Source organism: Magnolia sinica, chromosome 17 (assembly GCF_029962835.1).
Source record: "Magnolia sinica isolate HGM2019 chromosome 17, MsV1, whole genome shotgun sequence".
Lineage (NCBI taxonomy): Eukaryota > Viridiplantae > Streptophyta > Magnoliopsida > Magnoliales > Magnoliaceae > Magnolia > Magnolia sinica.
Window position 1 is genome coordinate 35397947 of NC_080589.1, and position 20440 is coordinate 35418386.

The 20440-nt window shown below is 40.8% G+C and overlaps 1 non-coding gene across 1 annotated transcript; it reads left to right on the forward strand.

Annotated features, from left to right (window-relative positions):
• Positions 1 to 19884: 19884 nt before the first annotated feature.
• On the forward strand, positions 19885 to 19991 carry LOC131232000 (small nucleolar RNA R71). Its single transcript, XR_009164610.1, has one exon. It is a non-coding gene; the product is annotated as a small nucleolar RNA R71 (small nucleolar RNA).
• The last annotated feature ends 449 nt before the right edge of the window (positions 19992 to 20440 follow it).

Below are 20440 nucleotides of genomic sequence, written 5' to 3' on the forward strand. Positions count from 1 at the left end.
AAAGTCAATGTAATTGATATACCTGACTCTTCATATAAATCAATGAATACTGAAATAAGATTAGTCAAAGACCATCTGACTAATCAAATACTTGGTAACCCTCATACTGGTGTTCAGACAAGAAGAGAATTAGAAAATATTTTTAATTATATCTGCTTCACTTTTCAAATTTAAACGGCAAATGTTAATGAAGCACGTGCTGATGAAAGTTGGATAATAGCCATGCAAGAAGAATTAAATCAATTTATTAGAAATGATGTATGGTACTTGGTTTCCAGACCTACTGACAAACATGTAATTAGAACCAAATGGATTTTTAAGAATAAAACTGATGAAATGGGTAATATTATTAGAAATAAGGCTAGATTGGTTGTACAATGGTACACTCAAATAGAAGGTACTGATTATAATAAAACCTTTGCACCTATTGCGCGCCTTGAATCCATCAAATTATTTATTTCGATTGCATGTCATAAGAAATTCAAAAATTATCAAATGGATGTCAAAAGTGTGTTTCTAAACGATGACTTATATTAGGAAGTATATGTTAAACAACCGAAGGGTTTTGAAGACTCCAGACTTCCAAATCATGTGTACCATCTTAAAAGAAACTTTATGGTCTGAAACAAGCTCCTAGGGCATGCTACGAAAAATTGACTAAATTTTTACTTAGTCACAATTTTATTATGAGTAGTGTTGATAAAAACTTTATTCGTCAAGAAATATAACAATCATATACTGATAGTTCAGATCTATGTTGATGATATCATTTATGGATCTACATGCACTAACCTATCTATTGAGTTTGCAGATCTAATGAAATCCAAGTTTGAAATGAGTATGGTTGGCTAACTAAACTATTTTCTTGGATTACAAGTTAAACAACTTGAAAATGATATATTCATTTCCTAAACCAAATATGCCTTGAATCTTGTAAAAAGATTTGGGTTTGAGAATGAAAAAAGTTTGATACTCAAATGAATACAACTCTTAAACTCTCGAAGGATGAATCAGGTAAAAGTGCAGAGTCCCATTTATATCGAAGTATGATTGGTAGTCTTCTATATTAACTGCCAGTAGACCTGATATTAGTTTTAGTATTAGAATATGTGTTAGATATCAATCTAATCCTAAGGAATCACATTTAATTGTGTTAAACGGATAATCGGATATGTCACAAGTTCCGCTAACTTCGAGCTTTGGTATCCGTATGATACATCTGTACAAATTGCCAGATATACTGATGCAAACTAGGCAGGAAATATTGACGATAGAAAACCTGCCAGTAGTGGATGTTTCTACGTAAGGAACTGTTTAGTTTCCTAGCTCAGCAAGAAAAAAAAATTCAGTATCTCTCTTAACAGCTGAAGATGAATACATTACAGCCGGTAATGCTTGCAATCGGCTTATTTGGATGAAAAGAATGTTAGCTGATTATGTTATTACACAAGATACAATGAAATTATACTGCGACAATTCGAGTGCAATTAATATTTTTAAAAATCCAATCCAACATTCTGTTTCGAGCAAGAAACACAATGCGTTTGATTTGGGGAACTCCTTCCACTTAATTATAAACAAAAGAAGATAATCACATCATTTTATTCATTCCAAGTTCTTTTACATTATTTTTCTCCTTTAATTTTAAAATAGAATATTTGTGAATTGTAATATAAAACAAATATTTGGCAGTAACATTATGCATAAGAGCATCAGGCACTAAGACACTGTGCTAAGCGTTGTACTGGAGGCCATTGTGCGCTAGAAGCCATTGTGCGTTGAACACTGCTGCACGCTGAATACTGTTGTGCGCTAGGCCTGTTGTGCGTTGGACAGTGTTGTGTGCTCCATCTTGTTATGTGTTATCTCCTGTTGTGCGCCAGCAGCATTGTGCGCCACACAATGCTTGTTCCGCACAATGAGTGCGGACTCTACCTCTCTCTTCTTTTGCAATCTTCTCCTCTTCTGTGATTGGATGCTAATGACCCCCTTAGAGGGGTCATGGGGTATTTATGGCCCTCTCACACGTGTGAACATGCCACATAGTCATTGTGTAGCATTCCTTGTGCGAACTTCACTATGCGGATTCCTTTGTGCGAACTCCAATGTGTGGATTCCTTTGTCTGGACTCCACTGTGCAGATTCCTTTATGTAGACTCCACTGTGCGGATCGACTCCTTTCAGCGCACAATGCCTCTGAGCGCACAACGACCATCTGTGCATAATGATCATTTGTGTATAATGATCATCTGCGCACAAATGATCGTCTGCGGACAGTAAAATCTTGCTATCTTTCTTTCTCTCTCTTTTTTATGCCTCAACAGATGCCCCCTTGATCCTGCATTTTTTATTTTTTTATCTACAAAATAAATAATGTAGGATTAATTTTTAATTATTTTAACAAGTTTTACTTTTCTTTTCCTCATTGTGCACTTCTTAAAACTTTAGTGCGCAACGTTCTAGCTCGTAATGAGTTGTGCACAATGACTTCCACACAACGGGTCAGCGTTGATCTATAAATTCAAGATCCCCATTCTTCTCCTTCACTTTATTCTCCGCCTCTCACCTTTTTATGTGTTGAACTCTCTTGCGCACAATGAACCCTTACGCACAATAGAACTTAGCACGCAACACTTCTCTATGCACAATAGAACTTAACACGTAAGAATAGGTAGCGCACAACGATTTGCGCACAACGCCTTGTGCACAATACAGACTTATTTCACTGGCCCCTTTTTCTCATCAAGCTTTTACACTTCTCAATTTTTCAGAACTTAACAAACTTTTTCTCTGATTTCAACTTGTTTATTGACTCTTGTGTAGATTTTCGATGGCTGGCTCCGAAAGACCTCATGCCTCCCCAAGTACTTCTGGGCACTTTGACTCACAATCAGTTGAAACCCGTAGTCAGAAAAGACCCAGGTCTACTGAAGGCTACTCTTCCTTCTTTAAAAAACCAACTTCCACCATTATCAACTTTGCTGATTGCATCCAACGTCTATCTGACCACATCCATAAAGTTGTGTTGATGAAGGAGATCGAGGGTCCCCCTACTACAGGTCAAGAATCTGATTGGGATGATTGGTTGAAGTCCACAACCAATATTCGCATAGACGACACTCGTCTTTTTGCAGCCAAAGCTTCTCCCCCTCCCACAATTTTGAAGAGAATAAGAGAAAAGAATAAAGATGAAAATTTTCAGGAAAAGATTTGAGAACACAACCAGAGGCGTTTCCAAAATGCCTAGGACTCAATCAAGTCAAGCGCCGATGCGATCAAGTTCCGCAACCCTTATAAAGACGAGACTATTACTATCCCTTTGCATCTCCAGCGCCACCGGTCTGTACTCCAAAGCGAACCGACCGACTATATGGCACAAAACAGACTCCTGTATGTGTCAAATTGTATGATTAAAGAGCCGCAACTCCTCGAAGGTTATCTCACGGAGAAGGGCTTAGTTCAAAAGACCAGGCAGATAACATACATGCGCTTCGTCACGCCATGTTACAACCCCCATGCCTTATTCTCCACTCATTTCTTCAAAATAATTCAACAACGTTTTTGGGATCGCGACTCCTTGTGGGGTAAAGAAAAATTCAGGACATGAGGTTTTTAGACTGATCGTCCGTATTATAGCGCATGGACCAAGGCGATCTTGACGAAGTACAAAACAGTCCTTATGGCAGCAAAGATATATTATGATATAGAAGCTACCTCAGAGTTCTTCCAAAAGGACATGATGATTTATAAGGGCTTTCTGAAGTACTGGTCTTCCACTATGAATTCTTTCCACCTTCTAGTAGGGGAAGTAAGTATCACTTTGTGGGATCTATATAGGATGGCTGGTCTGCCCATCTTCGGATCTTTCCTAAACAAATACATTCCTATAAACAAAGAATTTGCTTATATTGTTCCCAACAGAACGCCTAAGATTTCAGCATCAATAATCGAACTCTTTCATGAAATGTCTTATTTCCCTGATGTCCATAAAATATCCCCTCTTTATTGGCTTGCACATTTTTCCCGATACTTACTGTAAGTGTTATAACACACACTTTTTTTCTTATCTTTTAGACATCATTTGCTTACAATTATAAATTATTAATCCATCTTTTGTCATGCCCCAAACTCAGGAACCGGGCTCACAAATTTTCGATTGCCGAATCCGGTGCCGACAGCCTCCGTAGTACCCCATTCTCGGCTCCCTGCGCCTATACACTAGATTCCGATCGTAGGATCCTACAAGGAGGATTTTTCAGTGTACATTTATCGCGTAATAAGCATAACCACAAGTATACCCAAATCATAAAGGCAACATCATCATCACATATCCACTAATATAAACAGTTGAATACAGTGCTGAAAGGGAAATACATATGTTAAAAATCAAAGCTGCATAAGTCCGCTGCAAGCTCCAAGCTCAATGCTGCTGCAACCTAACGCCACTTGCACACATCTATCGTGCATAAGCTTATAGAAAGCTTAGTGGGCGGTGAAGGTGTGTGCACAAGGTACCTGCCAAGTACGCAATGTCAGAGTAATTAGAGTAAGCGAAAATACTAACAAGTCCATAAACATACAATATCAGAATAATGGGAGAATATACTAATAGGCCCATAAACACCATCAGCCTTATCTAGGCTATGCGATGAAAAAAATATAATAATCAATATCATATACTGAGGAAGCAATGCAATATGCAATGCGAATGAAATGACCAAGCTGGAGTGTGAAGTCGGGATGATAGTACGTAGTATCGCAGGCTACGGGGTCTATCACAAGGGACTTCTATCCAAACTAGTCCCATACCTAAATTTGGATAGTCAGACTCAATGTGATAGACTCCTGATCTCAGGTTAGTCGCACGCCCAACCGAAATCCTTGCCATAACGATGGTACACAACAATTAGATGTGCACCACCAGCCCAAGTGGATAGTGAATGAATAGATGAATGAGCATGCAACTCCTACTCCATAAGTCCACATATCAGTACGGTTCCTCTCTGGAAATCACCGGAGTCTATTACACTCCAGACCAGGTTGTCACCCCATCGCGCGTAATAAGGTGAGTGGAAAAGACCTCACTATCCGCTTGCTAATATCGGGCCCGGCTCGTCGATAGCGGACCCATTCCTCGAGCTGGTCAGACTCAGCCTAGCATTGCCCCCTACTCTCCGGCACGTAAGGCAGTACCCCCTTCCAACCGACCACAATATAGTGGGATACGCGGCCTAACGGTATACGACCCTCATCTCTCATTCATCCACTAGGTCTAGATGTTGGAGCAACCTCTGGAACCAAGAGGGTTTAAGGACTTTCACCTAGGGATATCTATAGCACCTCATGTAGAACAGATTTCGGTGTCCCATCTGGCCATCCACGAAATACTTGTGAAAGCTACTACCCTGATGTCGCTAGGGCGTATAGTAATCACAACACATAATGCAAGATGCATGAGTCATACAATCCAGTCATGCATCAATCTGCATATACCGTGTACTTATGTGAGACAATCTCCGCCTATCAGGGAGTCTCATAACAACATGTCTAATGTCATATGCAATGGTCAACCAAATCTCATAACAAACATGCAGATGATGCGTATGGGCATGTATCGTGATGTTATGCTATCACATACTCATAATCGGTATCAATAACTGGCACTAACAATCGGCATTGACAATCGGCCTCGACAATGTGGACATTTAACCAACATTACCCCCAAGGAGTGGCCCACATAGAGCCTAACATATAATGGACCTATGGCCTCACAAAGGGCTTGATATATAACACCATGGGCCTCACTCAAGAGCTTAATACATATCATGATGGGCCTTTCTCATGAGCCTAACATACATTACAATGGGCTTTATCGCCTGGCCCTCAAATGCATCACAATGGGCCTCATCACATAGGCCTCGACAATCGGCCTTGGCAATCAAAATCGGTATCGACAAACGAACTCGGCCTCAACAATCAGAATCGACACTTGGAATCGACCTCGACAAATCAGAATCGGCCTCGATACTCAACCTCGACAATCGGAATCGGCCCATACAATCGGCCTCGACCAATCAGAATCAGCCTCGATTATTGGAATTGATCGATAATCGGAATCGGCAAATCGGTCACGTCAACCGGATCGACAATTGGTCATGATAATCGGCCTCGATCGCTAATTAGTAATCGGCCATGACAATCGGAATTTATCGATAATCGAAATCAGCAATCGGAATCGGCAATGGTCATGACACTCGGAATCAAATCAATAATCAGAATCGGTAAATCGGTCACGTCAATCAAAATCAGTAATTGGTCACGACAATCAAAATCAATCGATAATCAGAATCGACAAATCGGTCATGTCGATCAGAATTGGCAATCAGTCATGACAATCAGAATTGGCAAATCGATCACGTCGATCGGAATCGACAATCGGTCATGTCGATCGGAATCAATCGATAATCAGAATCGGTAAATCGGTTACGTCAATCAGAATCGGGAATCGGTTACGACAATCGGAATCACTCGATAAACAGAATCGGTAAATCGGTCACGTCAATCAGAATCAGCAATCCGTCACGACAATCGAAATCACTCGATAATTAGAATCGGTAAATCGGTCACGTCGATCGGAATCAGCAATCGGTCATGACACTCAAAACAATCGATAATCAGAATCGGCAAATCGGTCACGTCAATCGGAATTAGCAATCGGTCACAACAATCGGAATCACTCGATAATCGGAATCAGTAAATCGGTCACGTCGATCAGAATCGGCAATCGGTCACGACAATCAGAATCACTCGATAATCAGAATCGGTAAATCAGTCACGTCGATCAGAATCGGTAATTGGTCATGACACTCGGAATCAATCAATAATCAGAATCGGTAAATCGATCACGTCAATCAAAATCAGCAATCGGTCACGATAATCGGAATCAATCAAAATCGGTAAATCGGTCACGTCGATCAGAATCGTCAATCAGTCACGATAATCAGAATCACTCGATAATCAGAATCGGCCAATCGGTCACGTCGATCGGAATCGATAATCGGTCACGACAGTCGAAATGGGCTTAACAAGGCCTAAGGGAAGGTTACAATGTGGACATCCAACTATCATTGCCCATCAATGTGGACATTTAACCAACATTAGTCCCCAAGGAGTGGCCCATACCAGGGATTCATACACAACGTAATGGGCCATACATACATCGCAGTGGGCCGTAACCATGGGCCTCAATTACATCACAATGGGCCTTGCCCATAGGCCACGAATATGCCACAATGGGTCATGCCCAAGGGTCTCGAATACATCAAGTGGGTCGCGTCAATGGTCCACACCAATGGGCTATAAATACATCATGTTTGGCCTCATATATGGGCTGCAAATGCATCTCAATGGGCCTCATGCCTGGGCCCTAATTACGTTTCATCGGGCGTCATCAAATGGTCCATATACACATCAAGGTGGGCCCCATGATCTGGAAGGTCTGGGTGACCCAGATGGCTAGACAGTTTGGATACAACATGTACCTCAAGGTAGGCCACATGTCCAAGGGGCGGACGATGGAGATGTACAATACATGCATCAATGGTAGGCCTCACCTGACACCGTCAAATGATGGACGATGTAATCATAGAATACATATATCAAGGAGGGCCGCATTGCATAAGATGAACGGTGTGGATAACAAATACATCACGGTGGATCCCTTGTGGTGGGCCATCCCACTGTCACACATGTTACATGAGTGTACAACACATAACACAAGGTGGAGCCCAATGTAATGGTCGGTATAGATAAAACACATATGACATGGTGGGGCCTACATAGCATTATCCAAACATTCCAGCACCATCCAAACTGTCTGGACGGTGTCGATAATACCATACATCAAGGTGGGTCCCACGTGGGGCCCACCATAATATAATATAATATATTATATATAAATAAATATATAGACATCATGGTGCGCCCCACCCAGACTGTCCAGATGGACGGCTGGGGAAGGCACGCACCCCACGGTGGCCCACCATCAAACGGTTCATATGGTTCCACGTGGTGTGGCCCACACATGATACATATAAATTATATTATTTATATATTATATATCTATATATATTTATTTTATTATTATATTTTATTTTTATTTTTATTTTTTCCTTTGAGCAGCAACCAACGTCCAGATAGATGGACGCTGGATGGTGTGTATAAAGCATATAATTCATGTGGGTCCCACTATTTGGACAAGTGAACGGTGTGGACAGGAGGTGGGTCCACACGTGCAGGACCCACCAGCTTACGTACGGTGTGGTGTTTGAAACACATGCATCACGGTAGCTGTAACACCCCCTACTTTCAGTACTCGGGTATCACTACATGGGTCTAAATTAGCCTACATGTACGTGGTAACACACGTAGCTAAATAACACATGTCGAGTGGTCCCATAACCTACATAGATATATAATAAATAAATAAAGAAAGACGGATAAATAAAAAAATGGTAATGCATATGTAATAATAATAATAATAATAATAATAATAATAATAATGATGATGATGATGATGATAATGATAAATAAAATAATGAAAATAATAGTAGTAGTAGTCATAATAATAATAATAATAATAATAATAATAATAATGGCAATAATAGTGATACTAATAATAATAAATGACATCATGAAAAAATAGTGTAGCTTAATATTTAGTTTTATGAGAGCATAACAGTCCATATATCCATAACTTGACCATTGATGATCCAGTCGGAATGAATCCAACCGTTAGATTTGTTTAGACAACAATAAAGGATGCTAATTCAACTAGTATGGCCCACGTGGGAATTAGATCTACCTGATCTTTGGGTATGGACCTTGATAGTCCTCCCCAAACTGAACGAACGGAGTGGATTAATCACAGACATCACTGTGGATCCCACTCACATGAGGTGTGTGCACAGGGCGTCTGCGCATGCGGTGCACTGGACCGCTGACTCGGGTCAAACGTTACTGACCCGCGTTTTACTAAAAGAGGAGATATCTCTCTCTCTCTCTCTGCGTTTTGCCAGCGAACGGATGTTGTCCGTTTGTTACGATGGTAGCCCACCAGCGGGGCCCACGTCCATGATCAGAGCCGTCCATCTGATGGAGAGAATGCGTCCGAACGAACCCCACCCAGTTCCGGTCCCTGAAACACGTATGCGTGCACACAGTTCCGGGCGCAAATCGGCCACACAAACACAACCTTCTAGAAATAGAGACTGCGGCATTGCCAGCAGGGCAAACCGCTTGCCCGTGCATCCTTCCATCTCAACCATCCCTTGGAGGGTTATCCCAGCTGTCCGTTGATTGCCCACGTGAGCTAGGGTTTCTTGTGGAAAACCGAAGCCAAAAACTGCCCTTCCACCGACTATTTTCCAGAAAAACTGGATAGTGGAATCTGATCCTGGCCTTCCATCCTCATCTAACGGTCCTAGGAGCGTTGGAGCTGCTATAAGGGAGGGATGAATCAGACTGTAGCTATGTTTCTCACCCTTTCTTGCAAAAACCCTAGAAGATAGCCATTTCCTTTCCACCAGTGAACTCACCACCAAAATCATCCTAAAGCTTCGAAAAAGCTTATCTGTAAGCTTCCTAGAGTCCATATGAACCATCCCAATCCGTCAGATTGAAGGAAGAAACTGCGGGGGGAAATCCGCCATTATCGTCCATAGCTCCTTCCTCGCACCACTGCACTCGACTTGCCGAGTTCGGCTCGAGTTGGGCTTGGGTTCGGACCGGCTATTGCTGGCCAGAGGGAGAGAATGAAGACAGAAGGAAGTAGAACGAAGAAAGAAAAAGAAACGGAAAAGAATAGATAGAAAGAGAGGGAGTGAATGCAAGTGTTCTCGAGTTGCAGCCATTGCTGAGTCGAGTTTGGCTCGGATTTGCTCCGCGTTTGGGGGTTTCTGGAGTCCCAGCACCCACACACAGCAGAAGAAGAGAGAGAGAAGAGAGAAAATGAAGGAGAAGAAGATGGGCTGTCTGGCCCAAACTGAGTCAACTCATCGAGTTTGAGCGAGTCGAGCTGGGTTGGTCTGTCCAGACCCGTTGCTAGACATCCCAGCAAGGGAGAAAAGAATGGGAAAATGAGAAGAAGAAAGAGAAGAGAGAAAGTGGAGGAGTCGGGGTACACTCGCTCTGCCAGCTGAGTCATGGGCGGTGGTCCCTACTGCTGGTTGAGCCCGGGCTCGACTCAGCGAGTCATGGGTCGAGTTTGACGTCCCTGGCTGCACGTTCTAGCTTGAAGAAAAGAGGGAGAAGCAAGGAAGGAAAGAGAAGGAATGATGGAAGAGAGTGGTGGTGGCGTTGCACCACACGTCGAGTCGAACCGAGTCGACTCAGCTGACTTGCGAAGGTGCTGCGCTACTCTGTCTCAACTCGCTGATGAGTTGAGTTGAGCCTTAACTGAGTTAGAAAGAAAGGAAAGGAAGAAAAGATAGGAAGAAAGAAAGAGAAGGTGAGGCCGTGAGGGTTGAGCCGAGCCAACTCGGACGTCGAGCTGTGTTGATTCAAGTCGAATTAACTGTAGGTGCATTTTCTCTAAAAACTTTGTATTGGAATTTTAATTAGCATATTGGTAGGTTATTTATGCTATAACTAGCTATTAAAATCAAAAGGTTGTAATTGTCAAATCTTAGTATTCATCATTAATGTGGCTATAATTATTGCGATTATTAAATATGGCTAACCATTAGTAAGTTAATTCTGCTAGTGTTAGTTATAATGAGCATTAGGTATTAACATTTATCATGTTACACCTATTTTGTCATTATAGGTTATTAACAATAAGATTAGCATTGATGGCGTTAATAGGCAATTTTTATCTACTTTTACTTTATTCTAAAATTAATGTGAATTAAATGTATGAATTTGATTTCTAAACTCTTAAGCCGAGGTCTAAAGTTAGATTAGTGATTGAAACCCTGAGTTTAAATAACCTAAACCATAAGTTATGATCCTAATCATATAAATTGATAAGTTGTTCTCTAAGATATCACTATAAGTTCCTTTTACCGTTGTTATTACCATCATGAGTCACTATTAGTATCATCTTTCGGATGTTGTTAGATAATTTAATATAATATTAGTCATTGTAATATTCTCAAAACTCATAACTAAATTATTTGTTAATTTTACTCGTTCATTACTCCCATTAACAATACCATTGATGGCCACCCAAAATAGAGTTCAAATTCCATAATCTAAACCTAAAACTAAATCCTAAGATGAAGCCCTAAACTTTAAATTAAAATCCTAAAATCTAAGTATTGGACTAGACTCTAGAATAAAACCCTAATTCCACATTAAGACCCTAAAAGATGACCCTAGGCTATGATCTTCAACCCTAGGTAGTATGTAGAACTTGGATCTAATTGTGCATCCTGATTTATGGTAGGATTTGATTGTAAGGGAACGCGCATTCCTTAACAATGCTGGTATGCGATGCAGAGTAAAGGTGATGATTCTTCCCCTTGAGCTTTCCATCTTCTCATTAGCTTAAGTTATAGTTTTTATTAAAAATTATAATTGATATCTCTCTCTTATAATCACATGTGTTAGCTGGTGGAAATTGAATTGCTATATTGCCTGCTTAATGTTCATCCTGTATATTTGTTCATACTTGTGGATTATTTATGTATTGCTTATGGACTTTACACTAATACATTAGTGGGAAACCCCCACCTATAAATGTACACCCATACTTGGGATGTAACCCGACTAGTTGTGATTAAAATGGACCTTCGACTTAGTGGTCATTGAGTGGTGGTCTAAATGGTTCATTAATGTGGGCCTACCATCTAGGGTTGTTGTGTCTAATAGTTTTCAAGGATGGCCTTTTATCGCATGGTTTTGATATTCATCCTATGAGGCCTATTTTGATAATTGCCCTATATAACTTGTTTGATATCAACCTATGTGTCTTTGTTCTGGTATTTTCCCTATATGGGTTTGATGTTTTATACTGTGCAACCATGTGATGGTAAGCCCCATATACTGTAATATGATTGGCCACTAGTCGATAGGTTTCCATTAAACATCCTAAGATGGTAGCCTCATGAGCCAGGGATGGTGGTAATAGGACACTATGCCCGAGCTGTCGGCCTACGCTGGGCCCTGTGCTTCCCGTAGTGACCGTGAGCTTATTCAAAAATGGCTGACTGCAATTGGACTAATAACGGGCTGACAAATCATGCACGCATAGCATACTATGACGGCTTGGATCATTATGCCCATACGATTACGCCGCGTGTTGCGCTAATGACCAACTGATCGATTTATGATGGTGACTTCGTTCTTCATGCCCATACGATTACGCTGTGTATTACGCTGATGACCAGTCACATCCTTGGGTGACGACCCCATTGCCTGTCTGGATGTTTTTCCTGGGGCACCGACCGTCCGGATGATTTACCCGGGTCGATGATTGCATTCATGCATCCATGCACCTAATAAGACTGCATTTACTCTGTTTTGGTTGTCTGGATGTTTTATACTATTTCTTACCTAATGCGACGGTGTGTAATCTTGAGGGAAATTCATACTGAGTTGGCCACTCATCCATCAAATATACAACCGTACATGTAATACAGGTAGCTTAAGTAATATGCTTGTTCAAACTTGATGAGGAGTATGGTACGATCGCCAGGGATGCATGACTATATTTGTTTGGAGGAGCTGTCTGATCTCGCGGCTTATGTTTATATGCTTTCTATTATTCTTCATGTATTAAATCATGTAAATCTTGTACTTGTTTAAATTCAGAGACATTGGTTTGTATTAGTCATTATGGACAACTTCTTGTATATTTGAACGATAATGAAATTTTCCTTTATGTCGATTTGTCCACTCTACGCTCATCTGCCTACTCTGATAGTTTAAAAAAATGTACACTCGAATTTGACCATTCTTTAAAGTTAACACTCGGGCTTTTGGGACACCGGTCATATACTCGGGTCCTGAAAAGTCGGGGTGTTATAAGTTGGTATCAGAGCATAGTTTGGACAAACTTGGCCTTGGGAAATGAACTTATACAATCCTTAAATGTCTTAAATTAAGATGTTTGGTGTTGGAGATTTGAATTTAGATAAAATTCCCTTAGTCTTAGGAAAATCATTGAGAATGTAGAGACCCAAACTTAGGCCCCCTAGATAAGTGTTTGGATGGTCCCATAACTTAGAAATGAAATTAGTTCCCTTTTAACGTTTAGTCATTTAAACTCATGAAAAGTTTCCTTCATAAATTTTGAGAACATAAGAACTTGAAACTTTAGGTCCCCTTGAAAATTTTAGATTTAGTCATTGAATTTAGAATTGAACTTTATTCCCTTGAACATTTTTAGCTTAGCCATTTGAACTTAGAAACAGAAACTCTAGTTCCCTTGAAAACTACCAGAATTGTTATTTGAACTTAGGAATTTAACTCATGCACCGCAGGAGGACAAATACCCATCGTGATGTGTTTGAGGTCAAATGAGAACATTCCTTGGACTTGACTCCCCAAAGAACATTTTAGAAATTTAGGATTCAAACTCCTTCTATAATTTCCCTTAGTTAGAAATGGCATGGTCACGACACTTGGTGAATGGAATGAACTTACGCTTCGAAGGGATTTCCTTGATTGTACATTTGATTGGACACAAGTGCTCTCTAAATTTAAGAACCATACGTAGGAACTGTAACTCGAATCCCTTAATGCATCTCTTTAGCTAGAGATGATGTGTCTTGTGATTTCCAGTACTTAGAAATGACTAGAGGCAAAAAAAAAAGGGATAGAATTGCAACCCTAGCACAAGCATATTGGAACTAGATTTGAATCCTATATAGATGTAGGAAAAACTTAGATTTCATGTAGGAACTTTGGTCCTAAGATTTTGTGTTTATATAATCAGAGTGTGCATTGGAAGCGTAATGCGCCACACTAATTTACTGGGTATAAAATAGAAGGTTACATGATGTTTTCCAAAAGTCTGGAGTAACCGAGATCACGGATTGATGAAATCATGTATATGCGATATGTACGCAGTTTGATGATGTTTTATTTAAACCAACACGATTTAAATGATTTTTAAACTCACAAGTATACGAATCAGATGCAGATACGGTACGTATTACGAGATCGTTCCCACGAGGACTGGTCGTCACAATTCAAATCTATGATTCTCCTTAACTAATCCAACAAATAATGGAATGAATTACTAAGCACAATTTTATGAAAAACAATTAATTAAGAACAGGGAAGAAAATTCAATCAGAGAGAGAGCACTAGGACTTTCGAATCCACCCCTAATTATCCTAACCCTTGTTTTGTCTGTTGATTCACCTTGATCTAGATTGATACCACTTATACAGAGAAAGCACAATCTGTGTCCTTAATCGGGCATACAAACTGTCTAATTCCTTTAAGCAATGCCATGAATGACATATCCCATATCCTTGGTCGGGTACATGGAATGTACATTCATTAAAGCACCCTGTTTCTTCCTCTATAGGAAACTTGTTCTTGATCCGACATAAGCACCTATAATAAGCATCCAAACAACATCCATATATATACTTTAATCAAGTTCATAGATGGAGAAGTATAGAATTTAAACCCATAAAGCCCACTTAGAGAAAGAAACAAATTAATTGAAATTCAAAGTAAATCAACCAATACAAGAGCTGATCAAATTAAGGGCTTCATCTCAGCCCTAGCTGAGAGATTAGTGACCCATAAAATTCATAAAAAATATTAAATAAAATTCATAAAAAAACATCAAACCAAACAATCTCTCTCTCTCTCTTCTTTCTTCTCTTTCTTCTCTTTCTTCTCTCCCTTGCTCCAGATCTGGAATCCCCTGGTTCTGAATGGTTTTGAATGGTTTTGAATGCCTTTCCCACGTCCAAAACTCCCATTTTATAGCTGCTGGATGGCTGAGGTCGGTGGCAGAGTCGTAGAAGGACTCGGAGTACAAATTTTCGCAGCCGTGATCGGTGGGCCCCACAGAGGCATTTTCTGGAAAATCTACCCCGTCCATTGGATTCAGGACGAAATTTCAGTCAAGAATGGGTAGTTTTGAAGGTCCATTAGCGCGGCCCACAGAAGAAATCTCAAAAAAAACAGTTTTGAACGTCACAAGACGGCCTGTTTGTGGCCTCTGTACCGCACACGTGTGTACGCATGGGCGAAGAATATCAACATGGTTTTGAAGCTCTCGAAGCCCTCTACACGATGGACGGGTCAGATCGGCCGTACGCGTGACGTACGGGGCCCACAAACCTTCGCAAAAACGGCCAGCGGAAGACGCTACGCGGACGCCAAACCGACGCTGCGATGATTGTGGGGCCCATTCCTGGACTTTTCACAGGAATCCACGTCGTCCATTGGTTTCAGCTCGAAAAATCAGTAGGAATTGACTGGTTTTGGGGTGGATTCGGTGCAACCCACGGAGTTTTGAACTCACCGTCCATTTTACGTTTTTTCAGCGATCAACGTCCGTACATATGTATGGAACCAAACGGACATCTAGGCGATGACGATATCGACCTCAGGAAGCGGATGGACGGTTTGGATTGTCCATTTGGACAATAGGTGGGCCCCACAACCGACGACAACGGTCGGCTGCCGCGGACGCTGGAAACGGAGGTTTCCTTTTCAAAGACGTAGTCGGGTCAGCGCTGCTGACCCGACGCAAGCCCGTTCGGTGCTCGGTCAGTGCACATGTGCACCATGCACATGTCACTCAATGTGGGGTCCACTGTGATGATTTTGAGAAATCCAATCCGTCCATCTTCTTTGTCATATAATTTCAACCGTCAACACCAAGTTTGAAGCAGTTCCAAATATCAGGTGGGCCCCAAATTGGAGATTAACGGGCTGATTTGTCAGTTGGCTCACTTCCCGAGATCTTTAATGGCTGAAATTTAATATGTACGGTTAATTTACGGCCCTCATCCCATGTATTAAGTTTCGAACTGATCGGATAGCGGGAACCATGTGATCTTGCATTCTGGACCCTTTTCGGGCCCCTTTGGCTTGCTTTCCTCAGATCCCAGGCATGTAAAATCTTCATTATTGGTTCTCTGGAGTCCATCCTGTGCCCTGGAGACTTTGGATCATGAAATCCAGCCTTTAACATCAATTTTCAATTAACGCTCCTCACTTCATCCTGTAACAAAAATACAATTAAAATATGGCATTAAACCTTATCATGTACGTAAAATCAGGCAATTACTGGGGTCTGATATGCAATATTTGACCCTGATCACAACCCCCAACCAGCATTTTGCTAGTCCCGAGCAAAACATGCGAAAAATAATTTTAGAAATAAAAGACGATTCCTGTAAACTCAAGTGACTTGTGAACAGACAGCTGAGATGTGAAAATTCTAAGATTCATGAATGGTAAGTAGAATTTTCTCCTGAAATCAAGCTCACAGTAAACTTCATAATCAAGTTCAACATATTAATCCATTAATTAGAACATTTCTGAACATCGAGCTCCATGAATGTAAAGTGTAATCTCGACTTACAAACATTAAGAGATCCAATTGTCAACCTCATGATATCATTGGTAATTCGTGACAACCAAGCTTGAAACCAACACTTATCTCACAGATTTATTTTTAATTTTACCAACCTTTGATTTTCTTTATGAGCAGTAACGTAAATGAGGGGAATCAAATTCTTACCTATAGGGAGCAAACCTATGGCGAAAACTCGTCGCCTCATTTTTTATAAGTCAACTATGGAGAATCAAATCTATACCTATAGGGAGCAAACCTATGGTGAAGATTATGTGACTTAGCCTTTTAATTCTTCTTTTTACCAAGTTAATCATTCAGTTATCGAACCGAAAGCTTAATGTGTAAGCGAGATGTGATATGTGAAATCATGACTCAATCAATGTTCACAACGTCTAATCATGGATTAACAAATCAAAATGGACTGTGAAATCAAGCAGATGGCCGAATCCAAGAGTCATTAGTTACCAACATCATGTAGCTTATAATGGTAAAATCACAACTATCCTTCAAAATCACTTTGAATTCAATAGAAATTCAGAAAAAATTTAAAATTTTCACAAATTTTGCTCAAGACCAAGAAAATACTGATTAGGTTACCTAATCTCCCACCCCCAACCTAAAATCTACATTGTCCTCAATGTAAAAGAAATAATCATACGATGCACATGGGACAACGAATAATAAAAGAGAAATGAGGGAAAGATAGTACCTGGACGGAGAATCAAGAGGCTTCCCAAAATTATCAATGTAAGAGCAAGTTAGGGCAAGAGAGAAATTAACAAAAGCAAAAATAACAAAAAGAAAAAGAAGATCCTACCTATACCACTTTCGCAAGTGCTCTCGATTGCATTTAGCGCATGCAACAAGCCTTTAAACCCCTAGGTTACCCCTAGTGGACGAGTTGTAGTCTCGTGAGGGTTTGCGGCAATGCTACCCACAAACATTGAACTAATGAATGAGAAAAGTGAAATGGAATGAAAATTTGGGTTGCGTCCTAGGAGCGCTAAGTTTAACGTCTTCAACTAGACAAGAATGGACCATGAATTAATCAATCTTGATAACCTGGGTCCGCCAAATAAATTTCCTCAACATCTTTGTTCACCGATCCTAGACAAGTGATGTGAGTTCCCATGAACTGTGCTATCTGAAATAAGGCAACTGACACTGTCGTCAAATAATTTAAGGACTTCGGCTCGAACGACTTCTTCTATGTTAGGATCACGCTTCCTTTGCATGTTATGCGACATTTCCACAACATGATTCATACATATCGTGGGGCATACTCCCTGTATTTCCACTATCTTCCGTTCAATTGCTGCCTTATATGCTCTAAGAACATTAAGCAGCCTGCTCGCCTTTGTCTTCTCAGAGTCGGAAGTTATGCTGTCAAGAAGGGTCTCAGAGGGATGGAGAGGTTCCACTTTCGCTCTCCATTTTTCAGTCTCCAATATAGGAGTAGAGTCGAGCAATGCATTGACTTCATGGATGGGACTATCAATGTCAAAATCCATGCCCGATTGTGCTAAGCAGGTCTCAAGAGGATCTTCAAAAGATGTACGGAAGGAGTCCTGCACAAGGCTCTCGATCATGTCCACTTCAAATATGTCATCCAAATCTGAGGGTTGTTGTCCTGCATTGAAAACATTGAGTTTAATATTCATGTTACCAAAGGACAATTTCATAACTCCATTCCTGCAATTGATAATAGCATTAGATGTGGCCAAAAATGGACGACCCAAAATGACTGGGATCTGACTATGAAGATTCTGGACAGGCTGAGTATCTATAACTATGAAATCCACTGGAAAATAAAATTTATCAACCTGGATTAACACATCTTCAATAACACCCCGGGGCACCTTGACAGATCTATCGGCTAGTTGTAATGTTACCTTAGTCGGTTTCAACTCACCAAGTCCTAGCTCATAGACCGAATATGGTAACAAATTGACACTCGCCCCTAAATCAAGTAATGCCTTCCCGATCTTATGATCTCCTATGCCGCAAGAAATGGTGGGAGCTCCTGGATCCCTAAATTTAGGAGGGGTGTTATGTTGAATCATGGAGCTGAGCTGCTCTGCAAGGAAGACTTTCTTATGAACATTCTGCTTACGCTTTTGAGTGCATAAATCTTTAAGAAACTTAGCGTAAGCAAGGACTTGCTTGATGGCGTCAAGCAACGGGATGTTGACTTGCACTTTTTGAAACACATCCAAGATTTCATCAAAGTTATTTCTTTTCTTTATTGGTGCCAGACGTTGAGGAAAGGGTGCTTTGGGCACATAAGGTGGCACATTCGTGGCTCTTGGAGAGTCAGAGAGTTTTTGGACTTTGGATGCATTGGTATGGCTCTCTGCTTCATCTTGATCTTCTGTTTTAGAATTTGATTCATCCCCAGGCATTTCTATTCTGTTATCAATCTGCTTGCCTGTCCTAAGGGTAGTGATCGATTTGGCCTGTTCATGATATTGCCCTTGGTTGGAATTAGAGCCAATCTCATCTTGTCCCTTTGGATTAGCCTCGGGTTGGCTAGGGAACTTGCTCTTCTCTCTCTCACTCAATGTGGCGCTAGTTGACCCATTTGTACTTCCACTTGGCAATGGATTGTGCATTTGCATGTAAGCTTTCCTGGTGCCAGTAAGGTTTGTTGGGTGTCTTTTTGGAATTGGAGAGAACTCTGCATGAAAAGATGGAGTGTATCCTCAAGAGATGGTTTCCTTGATTGTGTAGGCAGTTGTTGATATTGTGAAAATTGTTGAGGTTGTTGACTGCCAACTTGGAGGTGTGGTTGCATGGGAGGATTTCCAGATGGTCCTCCTTGTTGTGGTCCTTTTGCCCAAGAGAAATTTGGATGTCTAGCCCACCCTGGGTTGTATGTGTTCGAGTAAGGATCATTCCTAGATTTTTGAAAAGTGTTCATAGCATGAACTTGTTCAGAGAGAAGTTCTGGGAATGCTGCACCAGATGGACAAGACTGCATAGGATGGGCAGGACTGGAACATGTGGCATATGCCTCGACTTGAGCTGTTTGTGGTGGTCCATTATTCAATACCAGAGCATCAACTTTCTTTGTCAGGTTATCAAGCTTGGCACTTAGCTCTGGTATGACTCCTATCTCATATATACCACCTCTCTTTTGTTGTTGGGGACTTCTATCACCTCTATTTGAATAATCCCATTGCTGGGAATTTTCACACAAAGTTTCAAAGAAGTTCCACGCTTCGACATCACTTTTGGTCATGAATGACCCTCCACTGGTGGCATCAACCATGCGACGGTTCTGTGGTGTCAGACCGTCATAGAAGTATTGAACTTGTTGCCACTTCTCAAAACCATGGTGAGGACATTTAAGAAGCAAGTCCTTCCATCTTTCCCAACATTCATGAAAGTGCTCGCCCTCTTTTTGTGTGAAGTTAGTGATTTCTCTACGGAGGGCATTGGTTTTGTGAACGGGGAAGAACTTGTTTAAGAACTTCTTAGACAGTTGGTCCCATGTAGTGATAGATCCAACTTCTAGAGAATTCAACCATGCTTTCGCCTTATCCTTCAAAGAAAAAGGAAACAGGCGTAGGTGGATCGAATCGTCTGAGAAGTTTTGGAACTTAAAGGTGGAGCAAATGTTTAAGAATTCTTTCACATGATGATATGGGTCCTCTTTGTCCAATCCATAAAAGGATGGCAACAATTGTATGACTCCAGGTTTAAGTTCAAAGTGTGTTGCCGTAGTGGTTGGCAACACTATGCATGAAGGCGCATTAAATTGGACAGGAGCTGAATAATCTTTGAGAGCTTTAACTTCAGTCTCATTCGCCATTTCAACAGAATTATTTCTCAATCTTTCACGAATTGTTCTTTCAATCTCAGGATCAAACGGTGCTAGTTCTA